The 11,261-nt window shown below is 37.9% G+C and overlaps 1 protein-coding gene across 7 annotated transcripts in view; it reads left to right on the top strand.

Moving 5' to 3' along the window:
• The first annotated feature begins 1,523 nt into the window (after nt 1–1,523).
• LOC137249979 (uncharacterized) overlaps nt 1,524–11,261 on the top strand; it is a 371,421-nt gene continuing 361,683 nt past the window's right edge. For 2 of the 7 annotated variants that reach the window (XM_067782096.1, XM_067782089.1), the window contains exons 1-2: nt 8,766–9,164; nt 9,649–9,986. The gene's annotated coding sequence lies outside the window, so the exon portion shown is untranslated. The other 5 variants (XR_010952669.1, XR_010952670.1, XM_067782091.1 and 2 more) reach the window with 5 other exon arrangements.

Here is an 11,261-nt window from a genome sequence, read left to right as displayed (position 1 = left end):
TTTTGCATGGGAAATAAGGTATGTCTTGGCCGGGCCACAGCTCAGGGATGGTGCCGGTCAAGATTTAATGTAGAAAAGAAGAAAAAGTTTGGTATTAGAATTTAATTAATATAATATCTTTATTTAACATAAAGATTGTGCACAAAATTAAGATATTTACAATTTTAGGTTACCTTTTAGCTGGTGAAGCTGGAACTGCGGCGGGATATGTCCTTTCTCCTTGATGTGTGAAAACAAGTGAAGTAAAAAATGTATAACAGGTCAATACCGCTTGCCAGTCAAACTGTTTATTTATTCCAGCGATGTTCATTTGTATGGTTAACATAAACAGTTGGACTGGCACTGTTAACAATATAAGAAAAAGTGCGAGGGCGACCTTTTATATTTTGAGTTTGGGCTGTTGGCCTAAACATGCCGGCCCCCTTGCGAATCGCAAGATTTAATTGGACATTTTCCGCCGCTGGTTCGCAGTTTAAATTAAATTAAATTAAGCTTAAAACTATTTTCAGCTCAGGTTCCGTTTGAATTACCTAAAGTCGAAAATTGAAGAAAAATAAATAATAGATGTACATGGTTCAATTTCAGTGGCACATTCATTTTTGTTTCATGTATGTATGTATAAAATATGTCATTGCTTATGGATATGCATAAGCAGTATTCAAATTTAATTTTTTGTAGAAAAAATATGTAGGTATTTACAATTCATCAAGGCACTCGTTGGAGGTAGGTGGAATGCAGGTGATTCCACTCTCCTTGCGGCGCGACTTTGATGCGCTTGCTGCTTGCGTCGATTCTTTTTGTCTTTTCCATTGTAGCTATTTTTGGGCGGTTGGAAAGTTTGCATTTCCAATCCGCTTGCGATCACATCATGCCGAAATAGAGGACGAAAACGGCGCAGTTGGAAAGTTTTCATTTCCAATCCGCTCGTAGAAGGTGGGTGGAATGCAGGTGATTCCACTCCACCTGAGGTCTCCGGACGGAAAGCAGACGTTTCCGCTGCAGAGGACTCTGCTTCGACCTTCAATGCGTTCATGGAGAGGGTGTCGCTTTCCTCATCGGTTTTGTCGACGTAGCGAGCGTATTTTGGTTGGCGAGCAATTCTGATAAGGTAAATGTGAACTTCACCTTATAAGGGGTTGTTGGTGGAAGCAGGGTACAGTATGCGATATATAAATACGCGATGGCTGTATTGTAATGTAGTATAACTGATATTCATTTGTTTTGCAAATAATACCCTCGGACCCCCAAGACAGAAACAACGCCAACCCAAATATTAACAGGAAAGATTTTCTCAAACAATGTCTAATTTATAGATTTCCAAGCATTTATAGCATTTATTTTTGATTACTAACACGTTTCTCAAAAATGGAAATGTCTACGTCATGCTTTTCCATATGTGAAGCATGTAGCCTTACGGATAAGTGATCATGTGTCAACACCCTTATGCTACCGTACTAGTGAATCGATTGATTGCAATATCGATATATTGCATGTTTCACTAACTTCAATTCCGGATTAATTAATGAAAACGAAAAACGAAAAAAAAAAACGTGGCGCGTGTGATTTCGGTTTTGTGATTGCAATACAATTGTAATTGCAAGAAAAAATAGTGCGCGTGCGGGCGAAAATGTAAATCGCGAAAATTTAGTGTTTATTTCGGGTTTGTGAAGTGGTTTAGTGAAACAAAATATAGATATGTACATATATGTATATACATGTCGTAAAGTATAAAAAGAGGAAAAAAAAGAATGTGATAATAAAGACCTATGAAAGGTCATGTAAAAATCCTCCAATAAGCAGAGCAACAAGTTGTGTGAAAAAGTGTGTAATTGTGTTTTGATGTCGACACGATTCGCAATAAATCATGCGATCGTGGAGTGACAACATGTGTGGTAGGGTGTGCAGTGGTTTTTGTTTTTTTTTTTTTGTGAAAGAAAAAATTTTTTTTTCTTTTAAGTGTTTTTTGTGTTGGGTTTTGCTTCGAAAAGCAAAAATTTAATTGCAATATGTTGCATTAGGGTGAACCGGGAAACCCGAAATTTCTCCTCTGTTTTTTTGTTGTTAGAAAAATTTTTGTTCCTTTCTTTTTTGTTTACTATTTAAACTTTTTACTTCGAAAAGTAAAAAGGAATTATGCTATGTGCCGTGCATTATATTAGGGTGTCCTTAATTGAAAATTTTTTATTTCCGTAATCTTTGTTTTTTACTTATTTTATTTTTGTTTTCATTTTTATTTCGATAAAAACGGGTGTATGCAATGGAATTGGCTGCGCTTTGTTTAATTTAAGTAACGTTGCCTTTGCCATTGTACTATCCTTTTTTGCGTTTCTTCGTAACAAAAATAAAACAATTATGTTTATGTGAGGACCCCTATATATAATGTACTAGGCGAAAGGACAAGGAAAATATTTATTTGAGGGAAATTTAATTATTTAATAGGTATGTGGTTTGCGAAACCACGAACCTTTTTTTTGATTGCTTAAGCTGACCCGATTTTTTTTTTTTCTGATTTCATGCAGTCCAATGCACATAGCCATTGTGTACATATGTAACATTAGGCTGCATCAAAAAAAAGAAATTTTTGTTTCCACTGTGAGTTTGTTGAAGTTGCTTCGTTTTGGTTAGGAGGAGTTTTGATGTTGTGTGGAGATTTTGTAACCCCAATTGTAGCGTTACTGCTGAAGATTAGGGTTTGACGTGTTTTCGGTTTCCGCGGTATAGGGTGGTAGTAATATTAGTTTGACAAGTGGTCTTGTTACTTGCCCCCTTTCAGTCCTTATATCCACAACGCGCACCCGATTGTCTGAACCAGGGTGTAACCTTATAACACGCCCCAATCTCCATTCGTTGGGAGGAAAATTGTCTTCCCGTATAACCACCATATCTCCGACTTGCATATTTGATTTAGGATGCTTCCGTTTTATCCGTTTCTGTAGTTCGGAAAGATATTCTGATTTCCATCTTCTGCAGAAGTTTTGATGTAATGCCTTGAGTTTCTGCCAGCGATTGACTATTGAGGCAGTATTTTCATCAACGCTGATTTCCGCTGGTGCTAATAGGTGTCCTCCAATCAGAAAGTGTCCTGGTGTTAGAGGCTCAAGGTCAGATGGTTCATTTGAAGCGGGGCTAAGAGGGCGAGAATTGAGACACGACTCAATTCTACATAACAATGTGTTAAATTCCTCAAAAGTGAATTTGTTGTTTAAGGCCACTTTTTTGAAGAGGCTTTTAAAGCTTTTCACTCCCGCTTCCCATAGTCCTCCCATGTGTGGAGCTCCTGCTGGTATGAAATGCCAATTTAATGCCTGATGGGAATATTTTGACAGGGTTTGGTTTCTTGCATCGGCAAGAAATTCCTTAAATTCAGTTTTTAATGCACGTGATGCACCGACAAAATTTGTTCCATTGTCCGAATAAATGTTTCTTGGACATCCTCGTCTAGCTACGAATCTTGAAAGAGCGGCTAGAAACGAGGAAGTGCTCAAATCACTAGTGGCTTCTAAATGTATGGCCTTAGTAGAAAAGCAAACGAACATACAAACGTAACCCTTTGAGGTACGACACCCGCGCCCACTGTAACTCTTAATATCGAAAGGCCCTGCGAAATCTACCCCTGTATTGGTAAATGCACGCGAAAATGTGGTGCGTTCTTGAGGTAGAATTCCCATGAGCTGATTTTGCGATCGTTTCTTGAAGATCGTGCAGATCTTACAATTATGAATTACGGATCGTATCATGGTTTTAACTTTTGGAATCCAGTATTGAGTTCTAATGATGCGCAGATTAATTGGTTTTCACCATGGAGAGACATTTCATGGACAAGCTGAGCATTAATTGATTTTCACCATGGAGAGACATTTCATGGACAAGCTGAATATACAGACGTGTAAACCAGGCATGCTTAACCAACGAAACGATATCATTTCGTTACGATAATCAACGTTAATAAACGAAACGAAGTCATTTCGTTTCGTTTATTAACGTTAAGATCGTCAAATTAACGAAATGATTTCGTTTCGTTTTCTGCCATATCAAAACGAAATCAAATCGTTTATGTTGATTATTAATTTCAAACTATGCTGGCAAAGCTGATTGATGGCGGAGTCATTAAAGGTGAAAGCATTAGCCAAGCTGATTGCAACTTTTCTCATGAATTTTGACAGTACAAACATTTCTCAGAGTATTTTTGACATTACCACCAACGAATTACACAAACAAATTACATAGAGTTTGTGTGTGTATGTGCGCTCGTTGTTGCCACCTTACGGCTTCACCATGGCTATAGAATTGCCAGCACAATTCAAACATAAAGTATCACGATTTTGTTAACGTTTTTAACGTTAACGAAAGCTTTTCGTTTCGGTTAAAAACGAGATACAATTTATCTTGATAATTTCTTTATCGATAATATTTCGAAGTGTTTCAACGGAAACGGTGGAAATTTTTTGATAAACGATTAGCTTAACGTTAAGGTGCATCCCTGGTGTAAACCTACAATTGTACGGAAGTATTATGGGATGGCGTTCAGATTCGGTAGTATCTTTGGATGCACCAAGTCGTCCACCCGTTTTCACTACTTCGTCTTCATCAAGATATGGAGTGAGCGAAAGTATTTCGCTTTTAGATCCAATTGGTGTTTTGGATTGCAAACTTGAAATTTCTGATCCGTAATATTGCTTCTGAGCAAGTTTTATTAAACGGGTTGTTGTAGCTTTAATTTCATCTGAGCAAATTAAATAAGATTCATGTTGACTACAATCTTTCGTTTTAGAATGCGTTCTATGAAAAAACCTGAGTATATATGAGATAACTCTTAAAGCCCTAGGAAGATTTGAAAACCTATCGAGAATATCATTAATATTGCTTGAAATTGCGGTTGCATGTGCTTGTACGCGTTTTTCTTCAATATTCGTGTTAAAATCCAAATCTTGTGTTGGCCACTTTTCCTTCTCTTCTTGGAGCCAAGAAGGACCCTGCCACCACAGAGAGTTGTTGACTAAATCCTCGGCTAGTATTACTCTACTGGCTAAATCTGCTGGGTTTGTACCTCAATCCACATGATACCACGATGAACTTCCAACGTTGTCGACGATTTTTGTAATTCGATGCGCAACGAAAGTTGACCATGAGCACGGAGGTTTTCGTATCCAAGCCAGCACGATTGTCGAATCTGTCCACAGGCGAATGTTTTGTTGACCTAAATCAAGGTTAGCGCAGATAGATTCGGTTATCTCCGCTAATAATACAGCTCCGCAAAGTTCCAATCGAGGAAGTGAGATGGTTTTGACTGGAGCTACTCTTGTTTTTGCCAAAAGCAGACTCACAAATATGCTGTCGTTGGTTTCCACTCTCAAATATACGGCTGCACCATACGCTTTCTCGGAGGCGTCGCAGAACCCGTGGATTTCGACCTTTTCTGTTGGAGAAAAGGCTACCCATCGCGGTGTTCGTATTTTGTCGATATCCTTGTACGTATTGGTAAAATTTTTCCACCTGTCTAATGTTGAAGACGAAACGGTTTCATCCCAGCCAGTACCCTCTAACCAGATATTTTGCATGATCATTTTTGCCACGATAATTGTTGGAGCTAGCCACCCTAATGGGTCAAAGAGTTTTGCGATAGTAGATAGTATCGCTCTTTTTGTGGGCTCGGTGTTTTCTTCTATAGGGTTTGCTATGAAGTAAAACTGATCGGAATGAGCATTCCACCTAATACCGAACGCCTTTACACTACTTGAATCTTCAAATTCTAAGAAATCTTCGCTCAGTAGATGAGCTTTGGGAATACCCTGTAATATTTTACTGGAATTTGAAGTCCATTTTCGTAATGGAAAACCAGCTGAACTTAAAACCCTGGAAATTTCATCTCTTGCTCTGATCGCAGATGCAATAGTATGCCCTCCCGAAAGAACGTCGTCGACATACATATTTTTTCGTAGGATATTTGAACCGATTGGATGAGATTTTTCGGAATCATCAGCCAGTTTAAGTAAAGTCCTTATTGCTAGATAAGGAGCACAATTGATACCAAATGTCACTGTTTTGAGCTCATACAGACTGATTTGATCATCTGGACTTGAGCGTAAAACTATTCTTTGGTATCTTGTATGATTATGATCTACTAGGATTTGCCTATACATCTTCTCAATATCGCTATTAAAGACGTATCCGAAAAGTCGCCAGCGAAGAATTAATGTTGGTAGATCAGCCTGAAGCACAGGACCAGGAAGAAGAACATCGTTCAGGCTGACACCATTCGAAGAGCGTGATGAAGCATTGAAAACAACTCTAACTTTGGTAGAGATGCTTTCTTCTTTTATTACTGCATGATGTGGTAAATAGTAATTATCGACCGCATTGGCCGATTGAATTGAATCTAATTTTGACATATGCCCCATAGTCTCGTATTCTAGTATGACTCTATTGTACTCTTTCTGTAAATCGAGATTTTTTCTAAGTCGGGTTTCATTTTTATAGAATTGAGAGCACGCTATTCTTAATGATGGACCTAGATTTATCTCTCCTGGGAATTCTGACCTGAACGGAAGAGACACAATGTATCTTCCGTCAGAATTCCGGTGCGTTGTACGTTGATACAATTCCTCACAAAATGTATCTTCTAATGTGGAGGCTTTAGCTTTCGGCGTGTCTTCGAGCTCCCAAAATGACGTTAGCTGCTTGTCTAAAGCCACTTCATTGTAAAATGATACCCGATTATGATTGGTTGGACTGGCTGCATCAGCACGACCAGTCAGTATCCAACCAAAGACAGTTTCTTGAGCTAAAAGAGTGCTAAGAATATTTTTTTTGATACCGTCTAATATGATTTGCGGATAAATATCCCCGCCCAGAACAAGATCAACTGGCTCATTCACGAAGAAACGTTTATCCGCAAGCACGAGATCAGGGAATGCTTGTTGTGTTAATGCACTAACATCGCATGTTGGCAAATTACCTGTCAAACGGGGTAGAACTAGAACTAATGCGTCAATAGAAATTAGTGGGTCAACTGGGGACCGCAACTGAATGGCGCATGCCTCTTTTACCTGCGCAGAAACTGAATTATTGATGCCCGAGACTTGCGCATGCATCTTTCGAGTTGGCAGGTTGATTCTTCGTCTGAGTCATTCAGTGATAAAAGAGCATTCAGATCCCGAATCTATGAGAGCTCTGGCCGAAAAATCTGTACCATTATAATGAATGGTGACGCGAGCTGTGCCTAGTAAAACCCCTTTACTGGTATTAATAAAATTAGATTTTACAGTAGTTTTATTTTGCTGCTTTTTTTGTTTTGCAGATTCATTTTGAGATTGAGCTTGCCTTGAAGTGCACGGTTGCTCATCTGATAAATCTGCAGAATTATTTACCTGTGTAAGTTTTGTGTTACTTGTCTGTAAATGCAGAAGGGTATTATGTCTTAAATGGCAGTTGCTGCAATTGTGCGCACTTGTGCATTTTGACACTGAATACCCCGATGACAGACAGTTTAGGCAGAAGTGATTTCTTTTTATGAAAGCAAGTCTTTCATTGGTGTTCAAATTTTTGAACTTTGAACACGCATAAATTTTGTGATCATTGCTTTGACACATTTTAAAGTGCCTTTAGCTACACTTGCTTGAAAAGCGCCAAGTTTCTTTGGGGGATGTTCAGAGGCCTGCTTTGAGTTTTGTACCTTTTGAGGTTTTGCACTCTTTGTACCTCTTAAACCTGAGACTGATTCTAACGTTTGAAAACGATTTGTCAGAAATCGGTCCATATCCGCCCACTTGGAAGTTTCTGTCTTGTTTTCTACGGACTCTTCCCATAGCGAAAGGGTCACATCAGGAAGCTTAGTTGAACATAAGTATGTAATAATTGGATCCCAATTAGATATGTCAATATGATGACTTACTAACGAGGATATGCAATTATTTATGCCCTTTGTAATCTTTTTATTGAATTACCGCATTCAGTTTCGACTGATTGAAGGTTGAAAAGAATCTTTAATTGGGTGTTGACTAATATTCTTTTATTTTCATACCTGTCGCACAAATTTTTCCAAGCTATATCAAAACCATCATTCGTCAATTCGCATTTCTTAACGATTTCTCTGGCTTCACCTTGGGTTTTTGGTATGAGATAATATAATTTTTGTAGTGGCGACATGCTTTTATTTAGAATATAAATGGCCGTGAACATGTCACGAAAAGTTGGCCATGACAAATAATCACCGTTGAATATATCAGTATCAAAAGGTGCTAAATGCAAGTTGCGTGGCGTGAAGGCAGCATCGTTTTCCTTCTCTGCCTTTTCAAGTTTTTCTGCCAGGTCATTTATTTTTGTCATACACCGCACAAAAACAGTATAGCACGACTTATTTTTTTTTCTAATTGCCGTAACATTCTTTTCAGATATATTTTCTGATTGTAGTAACGCATCAAAGGCTTCTTTAGCTTTTTCCCACATCGATTTCAACTCCTGCTGCTGAATTTTCAGCGAATTTTTGGAGTGTTCGCTAGTGGCTATGCTTAAAAATTCGATGTCGAACTCAATAATTGTGTCGACTAAGCGGTTATATGCTTCCATATTGAAAATTTAAAAAAATCGAAGCAATTGATTTTTCAAAAAAAATTACGTACACAGAGACAGAATCTGTGGAATTACCCAATTTGCTAATATAAATTAGTTAACGCTTTCCACCAACAAAATCAACCCAACAAATTAAATTAATTTCTGACAAATTTTGTGTAAAATTACAAACGTAAATATTTATTTTGAAACGAGTAAACTGAAATTTAATAATTTTCAGAGTAAAAAACCAGTGGACTGTATATACGTATAAATATACGTGTTAAAAAAAATTATTGCTCGCCAACCAAATATATTTATGTATGTGCGTGTATATATGTATGTAGTATATTTAAAATCAAACGCAAGCGAATCAACTGAGCAAAGTTGGAGGAAAAATGTTCCGTCCACTAAATAAACGCTCAAATTATATTTTATTTGTTTTAAACAAGTGAATTTAATTAAAAAACGAGTGACTTTTGTGAAATTAATTTTTCTTAAATTCAAATATATTTATGTACGTGTGCGTGTATATATGTATGTAGCACAGTATTATTTGAATGCAAACGCAAATGAAAACCTGAGCAAAACTTGGAGGAAAAATGTTCCGTCCAGTGGTAAACGCTCAAATTAAATTTTGTCTGTTTTAAAAAGTGAATTTAATTAAAAACCGAGTGACTTTTGTGAAATTAATTTTTCTCAAATTCAACTGTGATGAACCAAACCCAAAAGTGAGGTTAATTACACAGTGCAGTGTTGTTGTTGTGGGCTGTTAATAACAGAGAAGTGCGAGTCATATAAATGTAAATTGAATTAATTAAATTTGAAAAATTACTTGCACTTTTCTATTAAGTTATTCCCAAACACTGTTTGTACAAATATTTGTGTGCAATAATGCAACAGCGAAGACCCTTAAGCCGTGTCAAATATTATTTACCGTCGGCGGCAAGCAACATTTGATGGTCAAAAAGGCTATTTGTACAAATCAAATTTAATTTTGATTTTGTTTCACAAGTCACTCGCGCACTTTTCACTTTCACTAATTTTTAATTTATTAACTAATGTGCTCACTGAAATAACCACGTACCTTTATATTTGTAGATGTGTCCTGATGAAGTGGATGAAATAATATATAAACAAATGGCTTTTATAAATTGCTGTGTTTTTGCTGCTGCCAATGGTCGCTTTAAATTCCCCACAAATAAAATACTGCTTCTGGAATACCAAGCACTATACCCTCAAAATTGGTCGCAAGTACAACAAAATTTGAATTCCTGTGGTTGGTTCGCAAAATGGTCGTTTTAATAATATTTAAACACTCGTGCTGTTGATGACAAACTGGTCGCTGTGATGAGAAAACGGATTAAGGACCAATGTCTTGGCCGGGCCACAGCTCAGGGATGGTGCCGGTCAAGATTTAATGTAGAAAAGAAGAAAAAGTTTGGTATTAGATTTTAATTAATATAATATCTTTATTTAACATAAAGATTGTGCACAAAATTAAGATATTTACAATTTTAGGTTACCTTTTAGTTGGTGAAGCTGGAACTGCGGCGGGATATGTCCTTTCTCCTTGATGTGTGAAAACAAGTGAAGTAAAAAATGTATAACAGGTCAATACCGCTTGCCAGTCAAACTGTTTATTTATTCCAGCGATGTTCATTTGTATGGTTAACATAAACAGTTGGACTGGCACTGTTAACAATATAAGAAAAAGTGCGAGGGCGACCTTTTATGTTTTGAGTTTGGGCTGTTGGCCTAAACAAGGTATCTACCACGTTTCAGAGAAAAGAGGGGCATGTTGGTGTCGCCTCTCCTTTGCGTTTTAATTTCTTAAAAACCAATTTATAAGCTGTGCCCCAAGGGTCATTCTCGACGTCACCGCAAAGCTTAAGAAAGCATTCGCGCTTACTATCTTTTATTGCTCCCTTAAGTGCGAGTCGCGCTCTTTTGTAAGTGCTCTGCACTCTAGAAAGTCCGGTCTCCCTCTGGCTCGTTGATAGCGCCTCCTATCTTGAATACACTCTCTCTTTAGGAAGTGTATGCGCTCGTTCCACTGAAATATGGAACAATGTTGGTTTCGCTTGGGCTTTCTAGTCATTGACATATCGGATGCTGCTCTAATATCCGCCATTAATTTATTCGCCATGTCGTTAACACTTCCTATATGTTCAACTGTTGTCAACATTAGCTTGAATATGTGGGGGTCAAAAGTATTGATATTCCAACTTCTTTTTTTTAAGGGTGGCTGTATAGTGGGCCGCCCTCCCCACTCAAGATTGATGTCCACAACAATCGCTGAGTGATCGCTTTAGGTATAGCAATCACTGGTTTTCCACTCAGCCAACCTGTAGAGATTGGCGCTGACAACCGTTATGTCGATTACGGAGCCGAACCCGTTTCTTGAGATGGTGTTTTGCACACCCACGTTAAGGAGCGCTACATCAAGGCATGCAAATGCTTCGAGCAGAGCCCTCCTTTTGGGAGATGTTCTCTGTGAGCCCCACTGTATAGCCCATTCATTAAACGCTCCCGCAACGTCGCATCCACGGCTATTTTTCCCAACGATTTCTTCGAACGCGTTCAGCGGCGTACTAGGTGGTACATAGCAACTGTAAACGTAAATGTCATCTATCTTACCGCATACGAATCCTCGTTCCTTAAGTGCTAATTCCGCATATAAGGGATTATGTCTGCAGTAGCAGTGCTTCGCC

The sequence above is a fragment of the Eurosta solidaginis genome, chromosome 4, assembly GCF_040869045.1.
Source record: "Eurosta solidaginis isolate ZX-2024a chromosome 4, ASM4086904v1, whole genome shotgun sequence".
NCBI lineage: Eukaryota > Metazoa > Arthropoda > Insecta > Diptera > Tephritidae > Eurosta > Eurosta solidaginis.
Note: the sequence above shows the minus strand (reverse complement) of the source record. Positions and strands in the feature narration are given on the sequence as shown.